The 27,577-nt window shown below is 52.9% G+C and overlaps 6 non-coding genes across 6 annotated transcripts; all 6 read right to left on the reverse strand.

Annotated features, from left to right (window-relative positions):
• Positions 1 to 12,060: 12,060 nt before the first annotated feature.
• Positions 12,061 to 12,132, reverse strand: TRNAC-GCA (transfer RNA cysteine (anticodon GCA)). The gene has a single exon. It is a non-coding gene; the product is annotated as a tRNA-Cys (tRNA).
• Positions 12,133 to 15,114: 2,982 nt separating this feature from the next.
• Positions 15,115 to 15,186, reverse strand: TRNAC-GCA (transfer RNA cysteine (anticodon GCA)). Its single transcript has one exon. It is a non-coding gene; the product is annotated as a tRNA-Cys (tRNA).
• Positions 15,187 to 17,996: 2,810 nt separating this feature from the next.
• Positions 17,997 to 18,068, reverse strand: TRNAC-GCA (transfer RNA cysteine (anticodon GCA)). Its single transcript has one exon. It is a non-coding gene; the product is annotated as a tRNA-Cys (tRNA).
• Positions 18,069 to 18,578: 510 nt separating this feature from the next.
• On the reverse strand, positions 18,579 to 18,650 carry TRNAC-GCA (transfer RNA cysteine (anticodon GCA)). Its single transcript has one exon. It is a non-coding gene; the product is annotated as a tRNA-Cys (tRNA).
• Positions 18,651 to 18,770: 120 nt separating this feature from the next.
• Positions 18,771 to 18,842, reverse strand: TRNAC-GCA (transfer RNA cysteine (anticodon GCA)). The gene has a single exon. It is a non-coding gene; the product is annotated as a tRNA-Cys (tRNA).
• A 1,865-nt stretch (positions 18,843 to 20,707) lies between these two features.
• TRNAC-GCA (transfer RNA cysteine (anticodon GCA)) lies at positions 20,708 to 20,779 on the reverse strand. The gene has a single exon. It is a non-coding gene; the product is annotated as a tRNA-Cys (tRNA).
• Between the last annotated feature and the right edge of the window lie 6,798 nt (positions 20,780 to 27,577).

Raw genomic sequence — 27,577 nt, forward strand, 5'->3', positions numbered from 1 at the left:
AGCTATACCCCCCTTGCCTTGTCCTCGGTGTTTGAATTTTTTATTTATTTTTTTTTTGTGCTAAACCTGCTCGACGGCATCGGTAAAGACACTCGCCGGCTCTCCCTTTTTCGGCGCGACTGCGGGCAAAACGCTGAGGGGGCACCCGGATTTGAACCGAGGACCTCTCGATCTGCAGTCGAATGCTCTGCCACTGAGCTATACCCCCCTTGCCTTGTCCTCGGTGTTTGAATTTTTTTTTTTTTTTTTTTTTGTGCTAAACCGGATCGACGGCATCGGTAAAGACACTCGCCGGCTCTCCCTTTTTCGGCGCGACTGCGGGCAAAACGCTGAGGGGGCACCCGGATTTGAACCGAGGACCTCTCGATCTGCAGTCGAATGCTCTGCCACTGAGCTATACCCCCCTTGCCTTGTCCTCGGTGTTTGAATTTTTTTTTATTTTTTTTTTGTGCTAAACCGGCTCGACGGCATCGGTAAAGACACTCGCCGGCTCTCCCTTTTTCGGCGCGACTGCGGGCAAAACGCTGAGGGGGCACACGGATTTGAACCGAGGACCTCTCGATCTGCAGTCGAATGCTCTGCCACTGAGCTATACCCCCCTTGCCTTGTCCTCGGTGTTTGAAATTTTTTATTTTTTTTTTGTGCTAAACCGGCTCGACGGCATCGGTAAAGACACTCGCCGGCTTCGGTAAAGACACTCGCCGGCTCTCCCTTTTTCGGCGCGACTGCGGGCAAAACGCTGAGGGGGCACCCGGATTTGAACCGAGGACCTCTCGATCTGCAGTCGAATGCTCTGCCACTGAGCTATACCCACCTTGCCTTGTCCTTGGTGTTTGAATTTTTTATTTATTTTTTTTTGTGCTAAACCTGCTCGACGGCATCGGTAAAGACACTCGCCGGCTCTCCCTTTTTCGGCGCGACTGCGGGCAAAACGCTGAGGGGGCACCCGGATTTGAACTGAGGACCTCTCGATCTGCAGTCGAATGCTCTGCCACTGAGCTATACCCCCCTTGCCTTGTCCTCGGTGTTTGAAATTTTTTATTTTTTTTTTGTGCTAAACCGGCTCGACGGCATCGGTAAAGACACTCGCCGGCTCTCCCTTTTTCGGCGCGACTGCGGGCACCCGGATTTGAACCGAGGACCTCTCGATCTGCAGTCGAATGCTCTGCCACTGAGCTATACCCCCCTTGCCTTGTCCTCGGTGTTTGGATTTTTTTTTTTTTTCTGTGCTAAACCTGCTCGACGGCATCGGTAAAGACACTCGCCGGCTCTCCCTTTTTCGGCGCGACTGCGGGCAAAACGCTGTGGGGGCACCTGGATTTGAACCGAGGACCTCTCGATCTGCAGTCGAATGCTCTGCCACTGAGCTATACCCCCCTTACCTTGTCCTCGGTGTTTGAATTTTTTTTTTTCTTTTTTGTGCTAAACCGGCTCGACGGCATCGGTAAAGACACTCGCCGGCTCTCCCTTTTTCGGCGCGACTGCGGGCAAAACGCTGAGGGGGCACCCGGATTTGAACCGAGGACCTCTCGATCTGCAGTCGAATGCTCTGCCACTGAGCTATACCCCCCTTGCCTTGTCCTCGGTGTTTGAATTTTTTTTTTTTTTGTGCTAAACCGGCTTAACGGCATCGGTAAAGACACTCGCCGGCTCTCCCTTTTTCGGCGCGACTGCGGGCAAAACGCTGAGGGGGCACCCGGATTTGAACCGAGGACCTCTCGATCTGCAGTCGAATGCTCTGCCACTGAGCTATACCCCCCTTGCCTTGTCCTCGGTGTTTGAATTTTTTTTTTTTTTTGTGCTAAACCGGATCGACGGCATCGGTAAAGACACTCGCCGGCTCTCCCTTTTTCGGCGCGACTGCGGGCAAAACGCTGAGGGGGCACCCGGATTTGAACCGAGGACCTCTCGATCTGCAGACGAATGCTCTGCCACTGAGCTATACCCCCCTTGCCTTGTCTTCGGTGTTTGAAATATTTTTTTTTTTGTGCTAAACCGGCTCGACGGCATCGGTAAAGACACTCGCCGGCTCTCCCTTTTTCGGCGCGACTGCGGGCAAAACGCTGAGGGGGCACCCGGATTTGAACCGAGGACCTCTCGATCTGCAGTCGAATGCTCTGCCACTGAGCTATACCCCCCTTGCCTTGTGCTCGGTGTTTGAATTTTTTATTTATTTTTTTTTTGTGCTAAACCTGCTCGACGGCATCGGTAAAGACACTCGCCGGCTCTCCCTTTTTCGGCGCGACTGCGGGCAAAACGCTGAGGGGGCACCCGGATTTGAACCGAGGACCTCTCGATCTGCAGTCGAATGCTCTGCCACTGAGCTATACCCCCCTTGCCTTGTCCTCGGTGTTTGAATTTTTTTTTTTTTTTTTTGTGCTAAACCGGCTCGACGGCATCGGTAAAGACACTCGCCGGCTCTCCCTTTTTCGGCGCGACTGCGGGCAAAACGCTGAGGGGGCACCCGGATTTGAACCGAGGACCTCTCGATCTGCAGTCGAATGCTCTGCCACTGAGCTATACCCCCCTTGCCTTGTCCTCGGTGTTTGAATTTTTTATTTATTTTTTTTTGTGCTAAACCTGCTCGACGGCATCGGTAAAGACACTCGCCGGCTCTCCCTTTTTCGGCGCGACTGCGGGCAAAACGCTGAGGGGGCACCCGGATTTGAACCGAGGACCTCTCGATCTGCAGTCGAATGCTCTGCCACTGAGCTATACCCCCCTTGCCTTGTCCTCGGTGTTTGAATTTTTTTTTTTTTTTTTTTTTTTGTGCTAAACCGGATCGACGGCATCGGTAAAGACACTCGCCGGCTCTCCCTTTTTCGGCGCGACTGCGGGCAAAACGCTGAGGGGGCACCCGGATTTGAACCGAGGACCTCTCGATCTGCAGTCGAATGCTCTGCCACTGAGCTATACCCCCCTTGCCTTGTCCTCGGTGTTTGAATTTTTTTTTATTTTTTTTTTGTGCTAAACCGGCTCGACGGCATCGGTAAAGACACTCGCCGGCTCTCCCTTTTTCGGCGCGACTGCGGGCAAAACGCTGAGGGGGCACACGGATTTGAACCGAGGACCTCTCGATCTGCAGTCGAATGCTCTGCCACTGAGCTATACCCCCCTTGCCTTGTCCTCGGTGTTTGAATTTTTTTTTTTTTTTGTGCTAAACCGGCTCGACGGCATCGGTAAAGACACTCGCCGGCTCTCCCTTTTTCGGCGCGACTGCGGGCAAAACGCTGAGGGGGCACCCGGATTTGAACCGAGGACCTCTCGATCTGCAGTCGAATGCTCTGCCACTGAGCTATACCCCCCTTGCCTTGTCCTCGGTGTTTGAATTTTTTATTTATTTTTTTTTGTGCTAAACCTGCTCGACGGCATCGGTAAAGACACTCGCCGGCTCTCCCTTTTTCGGCGCGACTGCGGGCAAAACGCTGAGGGGGCACCCGGATTTGAACCGAGGACCTCTACGATCTGCAGTCGAATGCTCTGCCACTGAGCTATACCCCCCTTGCCTTGTCCTCGGTGTTTGAAATTTTTTATTTTTTTTTTGTGCTAAACCGGCTCGACGGCATCGGTAAAGACACTCGCCGGCTCTCCCTTTTTCGGCGCGACTGCGGGCAAAACGCTGAGGGGGCACCCGGATTTGAACCCGAGGACCTCTCGATCTGCAGTCGAATGCTCTGCCACTGAGCTATACACCCCTTGCCTTGTCCTCGGTGTTTGAATTTTTTTTTTTTTTCTGTGCTAAACCGGCTCGACGGCATCGGTAAAGACACTCGCCGGCTCTCCCTTTTTCGGCGCGACTGCGGGCAAAATGCTGAGGGGGCACCCGGATTTGAACCGAGGACCTCTCGATCTGCAGTCGAATGCTCTGCCACTGAGTTATACCACCCTTGCCTTGTCCTCGGTGTTTGAATTTTTTTTTTTTTTTTGTGCTAAACCTGCTCGACGGCATCGGTAAAGACACTCGCCGGCTCTCCCTTTTTCGGCGCGAATGCGGGCAAAACGCTGAGGGGGCACCCGTATTTGAACCGAGGACCTCTCGATCTGCAGTCGAATTCTCTGCCACTGAGCTATACCCCCCTTGCCTTGTCCTCGGTGTTTGAATTTTTTATTTTTTTTTTTTGTGCTAAACCGGCTCGACGGCATCGGTAAAGACACTCGCCGGCTCTCCCTTTTTCGGCGCGACTGCGGGCAAAACGCTGAGGGGGCACCCGGATTTGAACCGAGGACCTCTCGATCTGCAGTCGAATGCTCTGCCACTGAGCTATACCCCCCTTGCCTTGTCCTCGGTGTTTGAATTTTTTATTTATTTTTTTTTGTGCTAAACCTGCTCGACGGCATCGGTAAAGACACTCGCCGGCTCTCCCTTTTTCGGCGCGACTGCGGGCAAAACGCTGAGGGGGCACCCGGATTTGAACCGAGGACCTCTCGATCTGCAGTCGAATGCTCTGCCACTGAGCTATACCCCCCTTGCCTTGTCCTCGGTGTTTGAAATTTTTTATTTTTTTTTTGTGCTAAACCGGCTCGACGGCATCGGTAAAGACACTCGCCGGCTCTCCCTTTTTCGGCGCGACTGCGGGCAAAACGCTGAGGGGGCACCCGGATTTGAACCGAGGACCTCTCGATCTGCAGTCGAATGCTCTGCCACTGAGCTATACCCCCCTTGCCTTGTCCTCTGTGTTTGAATTTTTTTTTTTTTTGTGCTAAACCGGCTCGACGGCATCGGTAAAGACACTCGCCGGCTCTCCCTTTTTCGGCGCGACTGCGGGCAAAACGCTGAGGGGGCACCCGGATTTGAACCGAGGACCTCTCGATCTGCAGTCGAATGCTCTGCCACTGAGCTATACCCCCCTTGCCTTGTCCTCGGTGTTTGAAATTTTATTTTTATTTTTTGTGCTAAACCGGCTCGACGGCATCGGTAAAGACACTCGCCGGCTCTCCCTTTTTCGGCGCGACTGCGGGCAAGACGCTGAGGGGGCACCCGGATTTGAACCGAGGACCTCTCGATCTGCAGTCGAATGCTCTGCCACTGAGCTATACCCCCCTTGCCTTGTCCTCTGTGTTTGAATTTTTTTTTTTTTTTGTGCTAAACCGGCTCGACGGCATCGGTAAAGACACTCGCCGGCTCTCCCTTTTTCGGCGCGACTGCGGGCAAAACGCTGAGGGGGCACCCGGATTTGAACCGAGGACCTCTCGATCTGCAGTCGAATGCTCTGCCACTGAGCTATACCCCCCTTGCCTTGTCCTCGGTGTTTGAATTTTTTTTTTTTTTTGTGCTAAACCGGCTCGACGGCATCGGTAAAGACACTCGCCGGCTCTCCCTTTTTCGGCGCGACTGCGGGCAAAACGCTGAGGGGGCACCCGGATTTGAACCGAGGACCTCTCGATCTGCAGTCGAATGCTCTGCCACTGAGCTATACCCCCCTTGCCTTGTCCTCGGTGTTTGAATTTTTTATTTATTTTTTGTGCTAAACCGGCTCGACGGCATCGGTAAAGACACTCGCCGGCTCTCCCTTTTTCGGCGCGACTGCGGGTAAAACGCTGAGGGGGGCACCCGGATTTGAACCGAGGACCTCTCGATCTGCAGTCGAATGCTCTGCCACTGAGCTATACCCCCCTTGCCTTGTCCTCGGTGTTTGAATTTTTTATTTTTTTTGTGCTAAACCGGCTCGACGGCATCGGTAAAGACACTCGCCGGCTCTCCCTTTTTCGGCGCGACTGCGGGCAAAACGCTGAGGGGGCACCCGGATTTGAACCGAGGCCCTCTTGATCTGCAGTCGAATGCTCTGCCACTGAGCTATACCCCCCTTGCCTTGTCCTCGGTGTTTGAATTTTTTTTTTTTTTTGTGCTAAACCGGCTCGACGGCATCGGTAAAGACACTCGCCGGCTCTCCCTTTTTCGGCGCGACTGCGGGCAAAACGCTGAGGGGGCACCCGGATTTGAACCGAGGACCTCTCGATCTGCAGTCGAATGCTCTGCCACTGAGTTATACCACCCTTGCCTTGTCCTCGGTGTTTGAATTTTTTTTTTTTTTTGTGCTAAACCGGCTCGACGGCATCGGTAAAGACACTCGCCGGCTCTCCCTTTTTCGGCGCGAATGCGGGCAAAACGCTGAGGGGGCACCCGTATTTGAACCGAGGACCTCTCGATCTGCAGTCGAATGCTCTGCCACTGAGCTATACCCCCCTTGCCTTGTCCTCGGTGTTTGAATTTTTTTTTTTTTTTTTTTGTGCTAAACCGGCTCGACGGCATCGGTAAAGACACTCGCCGGCTCTCCCTTTTTCGGCGCGACTGCGGGCAAAGCGCTGAGGGGGCACCCGGATTTGAACCGAGGACCTCTCGATCTGCAGTCGAATGCTCTGCCACTGAGCTATACCCCCCTTGCCTTGTCCTCGGTGATTGAATTTTTTATTTTTTTTGTGCTAAACCGGCTCGACGGCATCGGTAAAGACACTCGCCGGCTCTCCCTTTTTCGGCGCGACTGCGGGCAAAACGCTGAGGGGGCACCCGGATTTGAACCGAGGACCTCTCGATCTGCAGTCGAATGCTCTGCCACTGAGCTATACCCCCCTTGCCTTGTCCTCGGTGTTTGAATTTTTTTTTTTTTTTTTTTTTGTGCTAAACCGGCTCGGCGGCATCGGTAAAGACACTCGCCGGCTCTCCCTTTTTCGGCGCGACTGCGGGCAAAACGCTGATGGGGCTCCCGAATTTGAACCCGAGGACCTCTCGATCTGCAGTCGAATGCTCTGCCACTGAGCTATACCACCCTTGCCTTGTCCTCGGTGTTTGAATTTTTTTTTTTTTTTTGTGCTAAACCGGCTCGACGGCATCGGTAAAGACACTCGCCGGCTCTCCCTTTTTCGGCGCGACTGCGGGCAAAACGCTGAGGGGGCACCCGGATTTGAACCGAGGACCTCTCGATCTGCAGTCGAATGCTCTGCCACTGAGCTATACCCCCCTTGCCTTGTCCTCGGTGATTGAATTTTTTATTTTTTTTGTGCTAAACCGGCTCGACGGCATCGGTAAAGACACTCGCCGGCTCTCCCTTTTTCGGCGCGACTGCGGCCAAAACGCTGAGGGGGCACCCGGATTTGAACCGAGGACCTCTCGATCTGCAGTCGAATGCTCTGCCACTGAGCTATACCCCCCTTGCCTTGTCCTCGGTGTTTGAATTTTTTTTTTTTTTTTTTGTGCTAAACCGGCTCGACGGCATCGGTAAAGACACTCGCCGGCTCTCCCTTTTTCGGCGCGACTGCGGCCAAAACGCTGAGGGGGCACCCGGATTTGAACCGAGGACCTCTCGATCTGCAGTCGAATGCTCTGCCACTGAGCTATACCCCCCTTGCCTTGTCCTCGGTGTTTGAAATATTTTTTTTTTTTTGTGCTAAACCGGCTCGACGGCATCGGTAAAGACACTCGCCGGCTCTCCCTTTTTCGGCGCGACTGCGGGCAAAACGCTGAGGGGGCACCCGGATTTGAACCGAGGACCTCTCGATCTGCAGTCGAATGCTCTGCCACTGAGCTATACCCCCCTTGCCTTGTCCTCGGTGTTTGAATTTTTTTTTTTTTGTGCTAAACCGGCTCGACGGCATCGGTAAAGACACTCGCCGGCTCTCCCTTTTTCTGCGCGACTGCGGGCAAAACGCTGAGGGGGCACCCGGATTTGAACCGAGGACCTCTCGATCTGCAGTCGAATGCTCTGCCACTGAGCTATACCCCCCTTGCCTTGTCCTCTGTGTTTGAATTTATTTTTTTTTTTTTGTGCTAAACCGGCTCGACGGCATCAGTAAAGACACTCGCCGGCTCTCCCTTTTTCGGCGCGACTGCGGGCAAAACGCTGAGGGGGCACCCGGATTTGAACCGAGGACCTCTCGATCTGCAGTCGAATGCTCTGCCACTGAGCTATACCCCCCTTGCCTTGTCCTCGGTGTTTGAATTTTTTTTTTTTTTTTTTTTTTTTTGTGCTAAACCGGCTCGACGGCATCGGTAAAGACACTCGCCGGCTCTCCCTTTTTCGGCGCGACTGCGGGCAAAACGCTGAGGGGGCACCCGGATTTGAACCGAGGACCTCTCGATCTGCAGTCGAATGCTCTGCCACTGAGCTATACCCCCCTTGCCTTGTCCTCTGTGTTTGAATTTTTTTTTTTTTTGTGCTAAACCGGCTCGACGGCATCGGTAAAGACACTCGCCGGCTCTCCCTTTTTCGGCGCGACTGCGGGCAAAACGCTGAGGGGGCACCCGGATTTGAACCGAGGACCTCTCGATCTGCAGTCGAATGCTCTGCCACTGAGCTATACCCCCCTTGCCTTGTCCTCGGTGTTTGAAATTTTATTTTTATTTTTTGTGCTAAACCGGCTCGACGGCATCGGTAAAGACACTCGCCGGCTCTCCCTTTTTCGGCGCGACTGCGGGCAAAACGCTGAGGGGGCACCCGGATTTGAACCGAGGACCTCTCGATCTGCAGTCGAATGCTCTGCCACTGAGCTATACCCCCCTTGCCTTGTCCTCTGTGTTTGAATTTTTTTTTTTTTTTGTGCTAAACCGGCTCGACGGCATCGGTAAAGACACTCGCCGGCTCTCCCTTTTTCGGCGCGACTGCGGGCAAAACGCTGAGGGGGCACCCGGATTTGAACCGAGGACCTCTCGATCTGCAGTCGAATGCTCTGCCACTGAGCTATACCCCCCTTGCCTTGTCCTCGGTGTTTGAATTTTTTATTTTTTTTGTGCTAAACCGGCTCGACGGCATCGGTAAAGACACTCGCCGGCTCTCCCTTTTTCGGCGCGACTGCGGGCAAAACGCTGAGGGGGCACCCGGATTTGAACCGAGGACCTCTCGATCTGCAGTCGAATGCTCTGCCACTGAGCTATACCCCCCTTGCCTTGTCCTCGGTGTTTGAATTATTTTTTTTTTTTTTGTGCTAAACCGGCTCGACGGCATCGGTAAAGACACTCGCCGGCTCTCCCTTTTTCGGCGCGACTGCGGGTAAAACGCTGAGGGGGGCACCCGGATTTGAACCGAGGACCTCTCGATCTGCAGTCGAATGCTCTGCCACTGAGCTATACCCCCCTTGCCTTGTCCTCGGTGTTTGAATTTTTTATTTTTTTTGTGCTAAACCGGCTCGACGGCATCGGTAAAGACACTCGCCGGCTCTCCCTTTTTCGGCGCGACTGCGGGCAAAACGCTGAGGGGGCACCCGGATTTGAACCGAGGCCCTCTCGATCTGCAGTCGAATGCTCTGCCACTGAGCTATACCCCCCTTGCCTTGTCCTCGGTGTTTGAATTTTTTTTTTTTTTTGTGCTAAACCGGCTCGACGGCATCGGTAAAGACACTCGCCGGCTCTCCCTTTTTCGGCGCGACTGCGGGCAAAACGCTGAGGGGGCACCCGGATTTGAACCGAGGACCTCTCGATCTGCAGTCGAATGCTCTGCCACTGAGCTATACCCCCCTTGCCTTGTCCTCGTTGTTTGAATTTTTTTTTTTTTGTGCTAAACCGGCTCGACGGCATCGGTAAAGACACTCGCCGGCTCTCCCTTTTTCGGCGCGACTGCGGGCAAAACGCTGAGGGGGCACCCGGATTTGAACCCGAGGACCTCTCGATCTGCAGTCGAATGCTCTGCCACTGAGCTATACACCCCTTGCCTTGTCCTCAGTGTTTGAATTTTTTTTTTTTTTCTGTGCTAAACCGGCTCGACGGCATCGGTAAAGACACTCGCCGGCTCTCCCTTTTTCGGCGCGACTGCGGGCAAAATGCTGAGGGGGCACCCGGATTTGAACCGAGGACCTCTCGATCTGCAGTCGAATGCTCTGCCACTGAGTTATACCACCCTTGCCTTGTCCTCGGTGTTTGAATTTTTTTTTTTTTTTTGTGCTAAACCGGCTCGACGGCATCGGTAAAGACACTCGCCGGCTCTCCCTTTTTCGGCGCGAATGCGGGCAAAACGCTGAGGGGGCACCCGTATTTGAACCGAGGACCTCTCGATCTGCAGTCGAATTCTCTGCCACTGAGCTATACCCCCCTTGCCTTGTCCTCGGTGTTTGAATTTTTTATTTTTATTTTTTGTGCTAAACCGGCTCGACGGCATCGGTAAAGACACTCGCCGGCTCTCCCTTTTTCGGCGCGACTGCGGGCAAAACGCTGAGGGGGCACCCGGATTTGAACCGAGGACCTCTCGATCTGCTGTCGAATGCTCTGCCACTGAGCTATACCCCCCTTGCCTTGTCCTCGGTGATTGAATTTTTTATTTTTTTTGTGCTAAACCGGCTCGACGGCATCGGTAAAGACACTCGCCGGCTCTCCCTTTTTCGGCGCGACTGCGGGCAAAACGCTGAGGGGGCACCCGGATTTGAACCGAGGACCTCTCGATCTGCAGTCGAATGCTCTGCCACTGAGCTATACCCCCCTTGCCTTGTCCTCGGTGTTTGAATTTTTTTTTTTTTTTTGTGCTAAACCGGCTCGGCGGCATCGGTAAAGACACTCGCCGGCTCTCCCTTTTTCGGCGCGACTGCGGGCAAAACGCTGATGGGGCACCCGAATTTGAACCCGAGGACCTCTCGATCTGCAGTCGAATGCTCTGCCACTGAGCTATACCACCCTTGCCTTGTCCTCGGTGTTTGAATTTTTATTTTTTTTTGTGCTAAACCGGCTCGACGGCATCGGTAAAGACACTCGCCGGCTCTCCCTTTTTCGGCGCGACTGCGGGCAAAACGCTGATGGGGCACCCGAATTTGAACCCGAGGACCTCTCGATCTGCAGTCGAATGCTCTGCCACTGAGCTATACCACCCTTGCCTTGTCCTCGGTGTTTGAATTTTTATTTTTTTTTGTGCTAAACCGGCTCGACGGCATCGGTAAAGACACTCGCCGGCTCTCCCTTTTTCGGCGCGACTGCGGGCAAAACGCTGAGGGGGCACCCGGATTTGAACCGAGGACCTCTCGATCTGCAGTTGAATGCTCTGCCACTGAGCTATACCCCCCTTGCCTTGTCCTCGGTGATTGAATTTTTTATTTTTTTTGTGCTAAACCGGCTCGACGGCATCGGTAAAGACACTCGCCGGCTCTCCCTTTTTCGGCGCGACTGCGGCCAAAAGGCTAAGGGGGCACCCGGATTTGAACCGAGGACCTCTCGATCTGCAGTCGAATGCTCTGCCACTGAGCTATACCCCCCTTGCCTTGTCCTCGGTGTTTGAAATTTTTATTTTTTTTTTTGTGCTAAACCGGCTCGACGGCATCGGTAAAGACACTCGCCGGCTCTCCCTTTTTCGGCGCGACTGCGGGCAAAACGCTGAGGGGGCACCCGGATTTGAACCGAGGACCTCTCGATCTGCAGTCGAATGCTCTGCCACTGAGCTATACCCCCCTTGCCTTGTCCTCGGTGTTTGAATTTTTTTTTTTTTTGTGCTAAACCGGCTCGACGGCATCGGTAAAGACACTCGCCGGCTCTCCCTTTTTCTGCGCGACTGCGGGCAAAACGCTGAGGGGGCACCCGGATTTGAACCGAGGACCTCTTGATCTGCAGTTGAATGCTCTGCCACTGAGCTATACTCCCCTTGCCTTGTCCTCTGTGTTTGAATTTATTTATTTTTTTTTGTGCTAAACCGGCTCGACGGCATCAGTAAAGACACTCGCCGGCTCTCCCTTTTTCGGCGCGACTGCGGGCAAAACGCTGAGGGGGCACCCGGATTTGAACCGAGGACCTCTCGATCTGCAGTCGAATGCTCTGCCACTGAGCTATACCCCCCTTGCCTTGTCCTCGGTGTTTGAATTTTTTTTTTTTTTTTTTTTTTTTTTTTGTGCTAAACCGGCTCGACGGCATCGGTAAAGACACTCGCCGGCTCTCCCTTTTTCGGCGCGACTGCGGGCAAAACGCTGAGGGGGCACCCGGATTTGAACCGAGGACCTCTCGATCTGCAGTCGAATGCTCTGCCACTGAGCTATACCCCCCTTGCCTTGTCCTTGGTGGTTGAATTTTTTTTTTTTTTTTTGTGCTAAACCGGCTCGACGGCATCGGTAAAGACACTCGCCGGCTCTCCCTTTTTCGGCACGACTGCGGGTAAAACGCTGGGGGGGCACTCGGATTTGAACCGAGGACCTCTCGATCTGCAGTCGAATGCTCTGCCACTGAGCTATACCCCCCCTGCCTTGTCCTCGGTGTTTGAATTTTTATTTTTTTTTGTGCTAAACCGGCTCGACGGCATCGGTAAAGACACTCGCCGGCTCTCCCTTTTTCGGCGCGACTGCGGGCAAAACGCTGAGGGGGCACCCGGATTTGAACCGAGGACCTCTCGATCTGCAGTCGAATGCTCTGCCACTGAGCTATACCCCCCTTGCCTTGTCCTCGGTGTTTGAATTTTTTTTTTTTTTGTGCTAAACCGGCTCGACGGCATCGGTAAAGACACTCGCCGGCTCTCCCTTTTTCGGCGCGACTGCGGGCAAAACGCTGAGGGGGCACCCGGATTTGAACCGAGGCCCTCTCGATCTGCAGTTGAATGCTCTGCCACTGAGCTATACCCCCCTTGCCTTGTCCTCGGTGTTTGAATTTTTTTTTTTTTTTGTGCTAAACCGGCTCGACGGCATCGGTAAAGACACTCGCCGGCTCTCCCTTTTTCGGCGCGACTGCGGGCAAAACGCTGAGGGGGCACCCGGATTTGAACCGAGGACCTCTCGATCTGCAGTCGAATGCTCTGCCACTGAGCTATACCCCCCTTGCCTTGTCCTCGGTGTTTGAATATTTTTTTTTTTGTGCTAAACCGGCTCGACGGCATCGGTAAAGACACTCGCCGGCTCTCCCTTTTTCGGCGCGACTGCGGGCAAAACGCTGAGGGGGCACCCGGATTTGAACCCGAGGACCTCTCGATCTGCAGTCGAATGCTCTGCCTTTGAGATATACACCCCTTGCCTTGTCCTCGGTGTTTGAATTTTTTTTTTTTTTCTGTGCTAAACCGGCTCGACGGCATCGGTAAAGACACTCGCCGGCTCTCCCTTTTTCGGCGCGACTGCGGGCAAAATGCTGAGGGGTCACCCGGATTTGAACCGAGGACCTCTCGATCTGCAGTCGAATGCTCTGCCACTGAGTTATACCACCCTTGCCTTGTCCTCGGTGTTTGAATTTTTTTTTTTTTTGTGCTAAACCGGCTCGACGGCATCGGTAAAGACACTCGCCGGCTCTCCCTTTTTCGGCGCGACTGCGGGCAAAATGCTGAGGGGTCACCCGGATTTGAACCGAGGACCTCTCGATCTGCAGTCGAATGCTCTGCCACTGAGTTATACCACCCTTGCCTTGTCCTCGGTGTTTGAATTTTTTTTTTTTTGTGCTAAACCGGCTCGACGGCATCGGTAAAGACACTCGCCGGCTCTCCCTTTTTCGGCGCGACTGCGGGCAAAATGCTGAGGGGTCACCCGGATTTGAACCGAGGACCTCTCGATCTGCAGTCGAATGCTCTGCCACTGAGTTATACCACCCTTGCCTTGTCCTCGGTGTTTGAATTTTTTTTTTTTTTGTGCTAAACCGGCTCGACGGCATCGGTAAAGACACTCGCCGGATCTCCCTTTTTCGGCGCGACTGCGGGCAAAACGCTGAGGGGGCACCCGTATTTGAACCGAGGACCTCTCGATCTGCAGTCGAATGCTCTGCCACTGAGCTATACCCCCCTTGCCTTGTCCTCGGTGTTTGAATTTTTTTTTTTTTTTTTTTTGTGCTAAACCGGCTCGACGGCATCGGTAAAGACACTCGCCGGCTCTCCCTTTTTCGGCGCGACTGCGGGCAAAACGCTGAGGGGGCACCCGGATTTGAACCGAGGACCTCTCGATCTGCAGTCGAATGCTCTGCCACTGAGCTATACCCCCCTTGCCTTGTCCTCGGTGATTGAATTTTTTATTTTTTTTGTGCTAAACCGGCTCGACGGCATCGGTAAAGACACTCGCCGGCTCTCCCTTTTTCGGCGCGACTGCGGGCAAAACGCTGAGGGGGCACCCGGATTTGAACCGAGGACCTCTCGATCTGCAGTCGAATGCTCTGCCACTGAGCTATACCCCCCTTGCCTTGTCCTCGGCATTTGAATTTTTTTTTTTTTTTTTTTTTTGTGCTAAACCGGCTCGGCGGCATCGGTAAAGACACTCGCCGGCTCTCCCTTTTTCGGCGCGACTGCGGGCAAAACGCTGATGGGGCACCCGAATTTGAACCCGAGGACCTCTCGATCTGCAGTCGAATGCTCTGCCACTGAGCTATACCACCCTTGCCTTGTCCTCGGTGTTTGAATTTTTATTTTTTTTTGTGCTAAACCGGCTCGACGGCATCGGTAAAGACACTCGCCGGCTCTCCCTTTTTCGGCGCGACTGCGGGCAAAACGCTGAGGGGGCACCCGGATTTGAACCGAGGACCTCTCGATCTGCAGTCGAATGCTCTGCCACTGAGCTATACCCCCCTTGCCTTGTCCTCGGTGATTGAATTTTTTATTTTTTTTGTGCTAAACCGGCTCGACGGCATCGGTAAAGACACTCGCCGGCTCTCCCTTTTTCGGCGCGACTGCGGGCAAAACGCTGAGGGGGCACCCGGATTTGAACCGAGGACCTCACGATCTGCAGTCGAATGCTCTGCCACTGAGCTATACCCCCCTTGCCTTGTCCTCGGTGTTTGAATTTTTTTTTTTTTTTTTTGTGCTAAACCGGCTCGACGGCATCGGTAAAGACACTCGCCGGCTCTCCCTTTTTCGGCGCGACTGCGGCCAAAACGCCGAGGGGGCACCCGGATTTGAACCGAGGACCTCTTGATCTGCAGTCGAATGCTCTGCCACTGAGCTATACCCCCCTTGCCTTGTCCTCGGTGTTTGAAATTTTTTTTTTTTTTTGTGCTAAACCGGCTCGACGGCATCGGTAAAGACACTCGCCGGCTCTCCCTTTTTCGGCGCGACTGCGGGCAAAACGCTGAGGGGGCACCCGGATTTGAACCGAGGACCTCTCGATCTGCAGTCGAATGCTCTGCCACTGAGCTATACCCCCCTTGCCTTGTCCTCGGTGGTTGAATTTTTTATTTTTTTTTTGTGCTAAACCGGCTCGACGGCATCGGTAAAGACACTCGCCGGCTCTCCCTTTTTCGGCACGACTGCGGGTAAAACGCTGAGGGGGCACTCGGATTTGAACCGAGGACCTCTCGATCTGCAGTCGAATGCTCTGCCACTGAGCTATACCCCCCCTGCCTTGTCCTCGGTGTTTGAATTTTTATTTTTTTTTGTGCTAAACCGGCTCAACGGCATCGGTAAAGACACTCGCCGGCTCTCCCTTTTTCGGCGCGACTGCGGGCAAAACGCTGAGGGGGCACCCGGATTTGAACCGAGGACCTCTCGATCTGCAGTCGAATGCTCTGCCACTGAGCTATACCCCCCTTGCCTTGTCCTCTGTGTTTGAATTTATTTATTTTTTTTTGTGCTAAACCGGCTCGACGGCATCAGTAAAGACACTCGCCGGCTCTCCCTTTTTCGGCGCGACTGCGGGCAAAACGCTGAGGGGGGACCCGGATTTGAACCGAGGACCTCTCGATCTGCAGTCGAATGCTCTGCCACTGAGCTATACCCCCCTTGCCTTGTCCTCGGTGTTTGAATTTTTTTTTTTTTTTTTTTTTTTTTTGTGCTAAACCGGCTCGACGGCATCGGTAAAGACACTCGCCGGCTCTCCCTTTTTCGGCGCGACTGCTGGCAAAACGCTGAGGGGGCACCCGGATTTGAACCGAGGACCTCTCGATCTGCAGTCGAATGCTCTGCCACTGAGCTATACCCCCCTTGCCTTGTCCTCGGTGGTTGAATTTTTTTTTTTTTTTTTTGTGCTAAACCGGCTCGACGGCATCGGTAAAGACACTCGCCGGCTCTCCCTTTTTCGGCACGACTGCGGGTAAAACGCTGAGGGGGCACCCGGATTTGAACCGAGGCCCTCTCGATCTGCAGTTGAATGCTCTGCCACTGAGCTATACCCCCCTTGCCTTGTCCTCGGTGTTTGAATTTTTTTTTTTTTTTGTGCTAAACCGGCTCGACGGCATCGGTAAAGACACTCGCCGGCTCTCCCTTTTTCGGCGCGACTGCGGGCAAAACGCTGAGGGGGCACCCGGATTTGAACCGAGGACCTCTCGATCTGCAGTCGAATGCTCTGCCACTGAGTTATACCACCCTTGCCTTGTCCTCGGTGTTTGAATTTTTTTTTTTTTTGTGCTAAACCGGCTCGACGGCATCGGTAAAGACACTCGCCGGCTCTCCCTTTTTCGGCGCGACTGCGGGCAAAATGCTGAGGGGTCACCCGGATTTGAACCGAGGACCTCTCGATCTGCAGTCGAATGCTCTGCCACTGAGTTATACCACCCTTGCCTTGTCCTCGGTGTTTGAATTTTTTTTTTTTTTGTGCTAAACCGGCTCGACGGCATCGGTAAAGACACTCGCCGGCTCTCCCTTTTTCGGCGCGACTGCGGCCAAAACGCTGAGGGGGCACCCGGATTTGAACCGAGGACCTCTCGATCTGCAGTCAAATGCTCTGCCACTGAGCTATACCCCCCTTGCCTTGTCCTCGGTGTTTGAATTTTTTTTTTTTTTTTTTGTGCTAAACCGGCTCGACGGCATCGGTAAAGACACTCGCCGGCTCTCCCTTTTTCGGCGCGACTGCGGGCAAAACGCTGAGGGGGCACCCGGATTTGAACCGAGGACCTCTCGATCTGCAGTCGAATGCTCTGCCACTGAGCTATACCCCCCTTGCCTTGTCCTCGGTGATTGAATTTTTTATTTTTTTTGTGCTAAACCGGCTCGACGGCATCGGTAAAGACACTCGCCGGCTCTCCCTTTTTCGGCGCGACTGCGGGCAAAACGCTGAGGGGGCACCCGGATTTGAACCGAGGACCTCTCGATCTGCAGTCGAATGCTCTGCCACTGAGCTATACCCCCCTTGCCTTGTCCTCGGCATTTGAATTTTTTTTTTTTTTTTTTTTTTGTGCTAAACCGGCTCGGCGGCATCGGTAAAGACACTCGCCGGCTCTCCCTTTTTCGGCGCGACTGCGGGCAAAACGCTGATGGGGCACCCGAATTTGAACCCGAGGACCTCTCGATCTGCAGTCGAATGCTCTGCCACTGAGCTATACCACCCTTGCCTTGTCCTTGGTGTTTGAATTTTTATTTTTTTTTGTGCTAAACCGGCTCGACGGCATCGGTAAAGACACTCGCCGGCTCTCCCTTTTTCGGCGCGACTGCGGGCAAAACGCTGAGGGGGCACCCGGATTTGAACCGAGGACCTCTCGATCTGCAGTCGAATGCTCTGCCACTGAGCTATACCCCCCTTGCCTTGTCCTCGGTGATTGCATTTTTTATTTTTTTTGTGCTAAACCGGCTCGACGGCATCGGTAAAGACACTCGCCGGCTCTCCCTTTTTCGGCGCGACTGCGGGCAAAACGCTGAGGGGGCACCCGGATTTGAACCGAGGACCTCACGATCTGCAGTCGAATGCTCTGCCACTGAGCTATACCCCCCTTGCCTTGTCCTCGGTGTTTGAATTTTTTTTTTTTTTTTTTGTGCTAAACCGGCTCGACGGCATCGGTAAAGACACTCGCCGGCTCTCCCTTTTTCGGCGCGACTGCGGCCAAAACGCTGAGGGGGCACCCGGATTTGAACCGAGGACCTCTCGATCTGCAGTCGAATGCTCTGCCACTGAGCTATACCCCCCTTGCCTTGTCCTCGGTGTTTGAAATTTTTTTTTTTTTTTGTGCTAAACCGGCTCGACGGCATCGGTAAAGACACTCGCCGGCTCTCCCTTTTTCGGCGCGACTGCGGGCAAAACGCTGAGGGGGCACCCGGATTTGAACCGAGGACCTCTCGATCTGCAGTCGAATGCTCTGCCACTGAGCTATACCCCCCTTGACTTGTCCTCGGTGGTTGAATTTTTTTTTTTTTTTTTTGTGCTAAACCGGCTCGACGGCATCGGTAAAGACACTCGCCGGCTCTCCCTTTTTCGGCACGACTGCGGGTAAAACGCTGGGGGGGCACTCGGATTTGAACCGAGGACCTCTCGATCTGCAGTCGAATGCTCTGCCACTGAGCTATACCCCCCTTGCCTTGTCCTCTGTGTTTGAATTTATTTATTTTTTTTTGTGCTAAACCGGCTCGACGGCATCAGTAAAGACACTCGCCGGCTCTCCCTTTTTCGGCGCGACTGCGGGCAAAACGCTGAGGGGGGACCCGGATTTGAACCGAGGACCTCTCGATCTGCAGTCGAATGCTCTGCCACTGAGCTATACCCCCCTTGCCTTGTCCTCGGTGTTTGAATTTTTTTTTTTTTTTTTTTTTTTTTGTGCTAAACCGGCTCGACGGCATCGGTAAAGACACTCGCCGGCTCTCCCTTTTTCGGCGCGACTGCTGGCAAAACGCTGAGGGGGCACCCGGATTTGAACCGAGGACCTCTCGATCTGCAGTCGAATGCTCTGCCACTGAGCTATACCCCCCTTGCCTTGTCCTCGGTGGTTGAATTTTTTATTTTTTTTGTGCTAAACCGGCTCGACGGCATCGGTAAAGACACTCGCCGGCTCTCCCTTTTTCGGCGCGACTGCGGGCAAAACTCTGAGGGGGCACCCGGATTTGAACCGAGGACCTCTCGATCTGCAGTCGAACGCTCTGCCACTGAGCTATACCCCCCTTGCCTTGTCCTCGGTGGTTGAATTTTTTATTTTTTTTTTGTGCTAAACCGGCTCGACGGCATCGGTAAAGACACTCGCCGGCTCTCCCTTTTTCGGCACGACTGCGGGTAAAACGCTGAGGGGGCACTCGGATTTGAACCGAGGACCTCTCGATCTGCAGTCGAACGCTCTGCCACTGAGCTATACCCCCCTGCCTTGTCCTCGGTGTTTGAATTTTTATTTTTTTTTGTGCTAAACCGGCTCGACGGCATCGGTAAAGACACTCGCCGGCTCTCCCTTTTTCGGCGCGACTGCGGGCAAAACGCTGAGGGGGCACCCGGATTTGAACCGAGGACCTCTCGATCTGCAGTCGAATGCTCTGCCACTGAGCTATACCCCCCTTGCCTTGTCCTCGGTGTTTGAATTTTTTTTTTTTTTTTTTTTTGTGCTAAACCGGCTCGACGGCATCGGTAAAGACACTCGCCGGCTCTCCCTTTTTCGGCGCGACTGCGGGCAAAACGCTGAGGGGGCATCCGGATTTGAACCGAGGACCTCTCGATCTGCAGTCGAATGCTCTGCCACTGAGCTATACCCCCCTTGCCTTGTCCTCGTTGTTTGAATTTTTTTTTTTTTTGTGCTAAACCGGCTCGACGGCATCGGTAAAGACACTCGCCGGCTCTCCCTTTTTCGGCGCGACTGCGGGCAAAACACTGATGGGGCACCCGAATTTGAACCCGAGGACCTCTCGATCTGCAGTCGAATGCTCTGCCACTGAGCTATACCACCCTTGCCTTGTCCTCGGTGTTTGAATTTTTTTTTTTTTTTGTGCTAAACCGGCTCGACGGCATCGGTAAAGACACTCGCCGGCTCTCCCTTTTTCGGCGCGACTGCGGGCAAAACACTGAGGGGGCACCCGAATTTGAACCCGAGGACCTCTCGATCTGCAGTCGAATGCTCTGCCACTGAGCTATACCACCCTTGCCTTGTCCTCGGTGTTTGAATTTTTTTTTTTTTTTTTTTGTGCTAAACCGGCTCGACGGAATCGGTAAAGACACTCGCCGGCTCTCCCTTTTTCGGCGCGACTGCGGGCAAAATGCTGAGGGGGCACCCGGATTTGAACCGAGGACCTCTCGATCTGCAGTCGAATGCTCTGCCACTGAGCTATACCCCCCTTGCCTTGTCCTCGGTGTTTGAATTTTTTTTTTTTTTTTTTGTGCTAAACCGGATCGACGGCATCGGTAAAGACACTCGCCGGCTCTCCCTTTTTCGGCGCGACTGCGGGCAAAACGCTGAGGGGCACCCGGATTTGAACCGAGGACCTCTCGATCTGCAGTCGAATGCTCTGCCACTGAGCTATACCCCCCTTGCCTTGTCCTTGGTGTTTGAATTTTATTTTTTTTTTTTTTTTTTTTGTGCTAAACCGGCTCGACGGCATCGGTAAAGACACTCGCCGGCTCTCCCTTTTTCGGCGCGACTGCGGGCAAAACACTGAGGGGGCACCCGTATTTGAACCGAGGACCTCTCGATCTGCAGTCGAATGCTCTGCCACTGAGCTATACCCCCCTTGCCTTGTCCTCGGTGTTTGAATTTTTTTTTTTTTTTTTGTGCTAAACCGGCTCGACGGCATCGGTAAAGACACTCGCCGGCTCTCCCTTTTTCGGCGCGACTGCGGGCAAAACGCTGAGGGGGCACCCGGATTTGAACCGAGGACCTCTCGATCTGCAGTCGAATGCTCTGCCACTGAGCTATACCCCCCTTGCCTTGTCCTCGGTGTTTGAATTTTTTTTTTTTTTTTTTTTTTTTTGTGCTAAACCGGCTCGACGGCATCGGTAAAGACACTCGCCGGCTCTCCCTTTTTCGGCGCGACTGCTGGCAAAACGCTGAGGGGGCACCCGGATTTGAACCGAGGACCTCTCGATCTGCAGTCGAATGCTCTGCCACTGAGCTATACCCCCCTTGCCTTGTCCTCGGTGGTTGAATTTTTTTTTTTTTTTTTTGTGCTAAACCGGCTCGACGGCATCGGTAAAGACACTCGCCGGCTCTCCCTTTTTCGGCACGACTGCGGGTAAAACGCTGGGGGGGCACTCGGATTTGAACCGAGGACCTCTCGATCTGCAGTCGAATGCTCTGCCACTGAGCTATACCCCCCTTGCCTTGTCCTCTGTGTTTGAATTTATTTATTTTTTTTTGTGCTAAACCGGCTCGACGGCATCGGTAAAGACACTCGCCGGCTCTCCCTTTTTCGGCGCGACTGCGGCCAAAACGCTGAGGGGGCACCCGGATTTGAACCGAGGACCTCTCGATCTGCAGTCAAATGCTCTGCCACTGAGCTATACCCCCCTTGCCTTGTCCTCGGTGTTTGAATTTTTTTTTTTTTTTTTTTGTGCTAAACCGGCTCGACGGCATCGGTAAAGACACTCGCCGGCTCTCCCTTTTTCGGCGCGACTGCGGGCAAAATGCTGAGGAGGCACCCGGATTTGAACCGAGGACCTCTCGATCTGCAGTCGAATGCTCTGCCACTGAGCTATACCACCCTTGCCTTGTCCTCGGTGTTTGAATTTTTATTTTTTTTTGTGCTAAACCGGCTCGACGGCATCGGTAAAGACACTCGCCGGCTCTCCCTTTTTCGGCGCGACTGCGGGCAAAACGCTGAGGGGGCACCCGGATTTGAACCGAGGACCTCTCGATCTGCAGTCGAATGCTCTGCCACTGAGCTATACCCCCCTTTCCTTGTCCTCGGTGTTTGAATTTTTTTTTTTTTTTTTGTGCTAAACCGGCTCGACGGCATCGGTGAAGACACTCGCCGGCTCTCCCTTTTTCGGCGCGACTGCGGGCAAAATGCTGAGGGGGCACCCAGATTTGAACCGAGGACCTCTCGATCTGCAGTCGAATGCTCTGCCACTGAGCTATACCCCCCTTGCCTTGACCTCGGTGTTTGAATTTTTTTTTTTTTTTTTTTTTGTGCTAAACCGGATCGACGGCATCGGTAAAGACACTCGCCGGCTCTCCCTTTTTCGGCGCGACGGCGGGCAAAACGCTGAGGGGCACCCGGATTTGAACCGAGGACCTCTCGATCTGCAGTCGAATGCTCTGCCACTGAGCTATACCCCCCTTGCCTTGTCCTTGGTGTTTGAATTTTTTTTTTTTTTGTGCTAAACCGGCTCGACGGCATCGGTAAAGACACTCGCCGGCTCTCCCTTTTTCGGCGCGACTGCGGGCAAAACGCTGAGGGGGCACCCGGATTTGAACCGAGGACCTCACGATCTGCAGTCGAATGCTCTGCCACTGAGCTATACCCCCCTTGCCTTGTCCTCGTTGTTTGAATTTTTTTTTTTTTGTGCTAAACCGGCTCGACGGCATCGGTAAAGACACTCGCCGGCTCTCTCTTTTTCGGCGCGACTGCGGGCAAAACGCTGATGGGGCACCCGAATTTGAACCCGAGGACCTCTCGATCTGCAGTCGAATGCTCTGCCACTGAGCTATACCCCCTTGCCTTGTCCTCGGTGTTTGAATTTTTTTTTTTTTTGTGCTAAACCGGCTCGACGGCATCGGTAAAGACACTCGCCGGCTCTCCCTTTTTCGGCGTGACTGCGGGCAAAATGCTGAGGAGGCACCCGGATTTGAACCGAGGACCTCTCGATCTGCAGTCGAATGCTCTGCCACTGAGCTATACCACCCTTGCCTTGTCCTCGGTGTTTGAATTTTTATTTTTTTTTGTGCTAAACCGGCTCGACGGCATCGGTAAAGACACTCGCCGGCTCTCCCTTTTTCGGCGCGACTGCGGGCAAAACGCTGAGGGGGCACCCGGATTTGAACCGAGGACCTCTCGATCTGCAGTCGAATGCTCTGCCACTGAGCTATACCCCCCTTTCCTTGTCCTCGGTGTTTGAATTTTTTTTTTTTTTTTTTGTGCTAAACCGGCTCGACGGCATCGGTGAAGACACTCGCCGGCTCTCCCTTTTTCGGCGCGACTGCGGGCAAAATGCTGAGGGGGCACCCAGATTTGAACCGAGGACCTCTCGATCTGCAGTCGAATGCTCTGCCACTGAGCTATACCCCCCTTGCCTTGTCCTCGGTGTTTGAATTTTTTTTTTTTTTTTTTTTTTTTGTGCTAAACCGGATCGACGGCATCGGTAAAGACACTCGCCGGCTCTCCCTTTTTCGGCGCGACGGCGGGCAAAACGCTGAGGGGCACCCGGATTTGAACCGAGGACCTCTCGATCTGCAGTCGAATGCTCTGCCACTGAGCTATACCCCCCTTGCCTTGTCCTTGGTGTTTGAATTTTTTTTTTTTTTGTGCTAAACCGGCTCGACGGCATCGGTAAAGACACTCGCCGGCTCTCCCTTTTTCGGCGCGACTGCGGGCAAAACGCTGAGGGGGCACCCGGATTTGAACCGAGGACCTCTCGATCTGCAGTCGAATGCTCTGCCACTGAGCTATACCCCCCTTGCCTTGTCCTCGGTGTTTGAATTTATTTTTATTTATTTTTTTGTGCTAAACCGGCTCGACGGCATCGGTAAAGACACTCGCCGGCTCTCCCTTTTTCGGCGCGACTGCGGGCAAAACGCTGAGGGGGCACCCGGATTTGAACCGAGGACCTCTCGATCTGCAGTCGAATGCTCTGCCACTGAGCTATACCCCCCTTGCCTTGTCCTCGGTGTTTGAAATTTTTTTTTTGTGCTAAACCGGCTCGACGGCATCGGTAAAGACACTCGCCGGCTCTCCCTTTTTCGGCGCGACTGCGGGCAAAACGCTGAGGGGGCACCCGGATTTGAACCGAGGACCTCTCGATCTGCAGTCGAATGCTCTGCCACTGAGCTATACTCCCCTTGCCTTGTCCTCTGTGTTTGAAATTTTTTTTTTTTTTTTGTGCTAAACCGGCTCGACGGCATCGGTAAAGACACTCGCCGGCTCTCCCTTTTTCGGCGCGACTGCGGGCAAAACGCTGAGGGGGCACCCGAATGTGAACCGAGGACCTCTCGATCTGCAGTCGAATGCTCTGCCACTGAGCTATACCCCCCTTGCCTTGTCCTCGATGTTTGAATTATTTTTTTTTTTTTGTGCTAAACCGGCTCGACGGCATCGGTAAAGACACTCGCCGGCTCTCCCTTTTTCGGCGCGACTGCGGGCAAAACGCTGAGGGGGCACCCGGATTTGAACCGAGGACCTCTCGATCTGCAGTCGAATGCTCTGCCACTGAGCTATACCCCCCTTGCCTTGTCCTCGGTGTTTGAATTTTTTTTTTTTTTTTTTTTGTGCTAAACCGGCTCGACGGCATCGGTAAAGACACTCGCCGGCTCTCCCTTTTTCGGCGCGACTGCGGGCAAAACGCTGAGGGGGCACCCGGATTTGAACCGAGGACCTCTCGATCTGCAGTCGAATGCTCTGCCACTGAGCTATACCCCCCTTGCCTTGTCCTCGGTGTTTGAATTTTTTTTTTTTTTTTTTTGTGCTAAACCGGCTCGACGGCATCGGTAAAGACACTCGCCGGCTCTCCCTTTTTCGGCGCGACTGCGGGCAAAACGCTGAGGGGGCACCCGGATTTGAACCGAGGACCTCTCGATCTGCAGTCGAATGCTCTGCCACTGAGCTATACCCCCCTTGCCTTGTCCTCGGTGTTTGAATTTTTTTTTTTTTTTTTTGTGCTAAACCGGCTCGACGGCATCGGTAAAGACACTCGCCGGCTCTCCCTTTTTCGGCGCGACTGCGGGCAAAACGCTGAGGGGGCACCCGGATTTGAACCGAGGACCTCTCGATCTGCAGTCGAATGCTCTGCCACTGAGCTATACCCCCCTTGCCTTGTCCTTGGTGTTTGAATTTTTTTTTTATTTTTTTTGTGCTAAACCGGCTCGACGGCATCGGTAAAGACACTCGCCGGCTCTCCCTTTTTCGGCGCGACTGCGGGCAAAACGCTGAGGGGGCACCCGGATTTGAACCGAGGACCTCTCGATCTGCAGTCGAATGCTCTGCCACTGAGCTATACCCCCTTGCCTTGTCCTCGGTGTTTGAATTTTTTTTTTTTTTTTGTTTTTTTTGTGCTAAACCGGCTCGACAGCATCGGTAAAGACACTCGCCGGCTCTCCCTTTTTCGGCGCGACTGCGGGCAAAACGCTGAGGGGGCAGCCGGATTTGAACCGAGGACCTCTCGATCTGCAGTCGAATGCTCTGCCACTGAGCTATACCCCCCTTGCCTTGTCCTCGGTGTTTGAATTTTTTTTTTTTTTTTTTTTTTTTTTTTTTTGTGCTAAACCGGCTCGACGGCATCGGTAAAGACACTCGCCGGCTCTCCCTTTTTCGGCGCGACTGCGGGCAAAACGCTGAGGGGGCACCCGGATTTGAACCGAGGACCTCTCGATCTGCAGTCGAATGCTCTGCCACTGAGCTATATCCCCCTTGCCTTGTCCTTGGTGTTTGAATTTTTTTTTTTTGGTTTTTTTTGTGCTAAACCGGCTCGACGGCATCGGTAAAGACACTCGCCGGCTCTCCCTTTTTCGGCGCGACTGCGGGCAAAACGCTGAGGGGGCACCCGGATTTGAACCGAGGACCTCTCGATCTGCAGTCGAATGCTCTGCCACTGAGCTATACCCCCCTTGCCTTGTCCTCTGTGTTTGAATTTTTTTTTATTTATTTTTTATTTTTTGTGCTAAACCGGCTCGACGGCATCGGTAAAGACACTCGCCGGCTCTCCCTTTTTCGGCGCGACTGCGGGCAAAGCGCTGAGGGGGCACCCGGATTTGAACCGAGGACCTCTCGATCTGCAGTCGAATGCTCTGCCACTGAGCTATACCCCCCTTGCCTTGTCCTCGGTGTTTGAATTTTTTTTTTTTGTTTTTTTTGTGCTAAACCGGCTCGACGGCATCGGTAAAGACACTCGGCGGCTCTCCCTTTTTCGGCGCGACTTCGGGCAAAACGCTGAGGGGGCACCCGGATTTGAACCGAGGACCTCTCGATCTGCAGTCGAATGCTCTGCCACTGAGCTATACCCCGCTTGCCTTGTCCTCAGTGTTTGAATTTTTTTTTTTTTGTGCTAAACCGGCTCGACGACATCGGTTAAGACACTCGCCGGCTCTCCCTTTTTCGGCGCGACTGCGGGCAAAACGCTGAAGGGGCACCCGGATTTGAACCGAGGACCTCTCGATCTGCAGTCGAATGCTCTGCCACTGAGCTTTACCCCCCTTGCCTTGTCCTCGGTGTTTGAGTTTTTGTTTTTTGTTTTTTTTTGTGCTAAACCGGCTCGACGGCATCGGTAAAGACACTCGCCGGCTCTCCCTTTTTCGGCACGACTGCGGGCAAAACGCTGAGGGGGCACCCGGATTTGAACCGAGGACCTCTCGATCTGCAGTCGAATGCTCTGCCACTGAGCTATACCCCCCTTGCCTTGTCCTCGGTGTTTGAATTTTTTCTTTTCAAATATTTTATTAAGGAATCAGGCAGGGTACAGTAAAATAGACTGAACAATTTACGATAAAAACAGCAAAGAAGGATGATCAGATACGCTGTTACTTAAGCATTGTAAAAGTAGATAACTCGGTACAGACACAAGATTGGCCCCTGCTTCCCACATGCATAGGGTAACAAAGAGTCAAAACAATGGGAGGGGGGACCAGATGAAAATAGGCCAACTAGTGTCGGTAGGGAAAAAAAAAACCCGTAGACATTTATGTTCAAATCACCATTCCCTACTCAGGGTAGTAGTAAAGAAGAACAGCGTTGCTTAAGGTATTTTACCCAACATAAAAAAAAGAGTAAAAAAAAAGAAATTACAGGGATAGAAAAAGAGAGGAAAGAGAAGGAGGAAATAGGGTCATAGAGAGAGAGGGAGGAGATGTGATGGAGTAAGGGAAAGGAGGGAGAGGAGGAAAAGCATGGTCGGCGGACCCAGGGGAACCACAGGCCCCAAATCACTGATTATGCTAAGTTAAGGAGCCATAAGGCGTGTGTCAAAGTCCTTAGGTAGAAAATTGTCTACCCATGGTTGCCAAATTTTAGTAAACAGTGGGATTTTGTCTAACGTTACCGCTTCTATTTTCGCATGTATCATCGCTTGTGTGATTCTGTGCTTGGTTTCCGCTACATGTAAGGTAGGTGTCTTCCAGGCTCTCGCTATCGTTTGCTTAGCTGCAGTCAATATTTGGAGAGAAAGTCGAATTTGGGGTTTGGTGAAATTGAGTGGTAGCCAATTCAACAATGCTATTTTAGGATCAGGGTTCACGGGGTGATGAAATAGTGTAGCTAATATTTGAAAGATTAAGGACCAAAAATTTGTTACGATGGGACAGGTCCACCAGATGTGGAGATGAGTACCCCGGTTTTTGCAACCTCTAAAGCAATCGGGCGAATAATTTGGCACATACTTGGCGATTCTAGAGGGGACTAGATACCACCGCATCAGGACCTTATAGTTCGCTTCAGAAGCTACCACATTTTGTGAGGAGTTCTTAGTGTTAGTCCATATAGTGGACCATGACTCTGCGTCAAGATTAAGTGTTAAATCATCGGCCCATGCTTTAGCATAATTCGGAAGGTCTTCAGATGAAGTGGAGAGGTAAGAGTAGAGGTATGAGATGGTGCCCGGGGCATGTGGATCAGAGGAACATATAGACTCAAATTGGGACATAGATCTAAGATTGGGGCCTGTTTTGATATGGGTTTGGAAGAAGTGAGCTATCTGCAAGTAACGGAAGCATTCTTTGTGGGGCAGCTGTGTTTGTGCCTGTAAGTCAGGGAAGGGAATGATAGAGGTTCCTCGAAAAAGATCACATACCCGAGTAAGGCGTGCATGTGACCAGGCTGAAAAGGCGCCTGGCTCCATGCAGGCTGGCATAAAGCTTGGGTGACCGAAAAACGATAATAGGGGGAGATGCGGGGATAAAAATTTAAAAGGAATACATATCTTATGCCAAATTTTCAGAGAGTGACTTGTGATGGGATTAATAAGGGTTTTA

This window comes from Lithobates pipiens, unplaced genomic scaffold (assembly GCF_037356315.1).
Source record: "Lithobates pipiens isolate NorthernLeopardFrog02 unplaced genomic scaffold, aLitPip1_a1.2 Scaffold_22, whole genome shotgun sequence".
Lineage (NCBI taxonomy): Eukaryota > Metazoa > Chordata > Amphibia > Anura > Ranidae > Lithobates > Lithobates pipiens.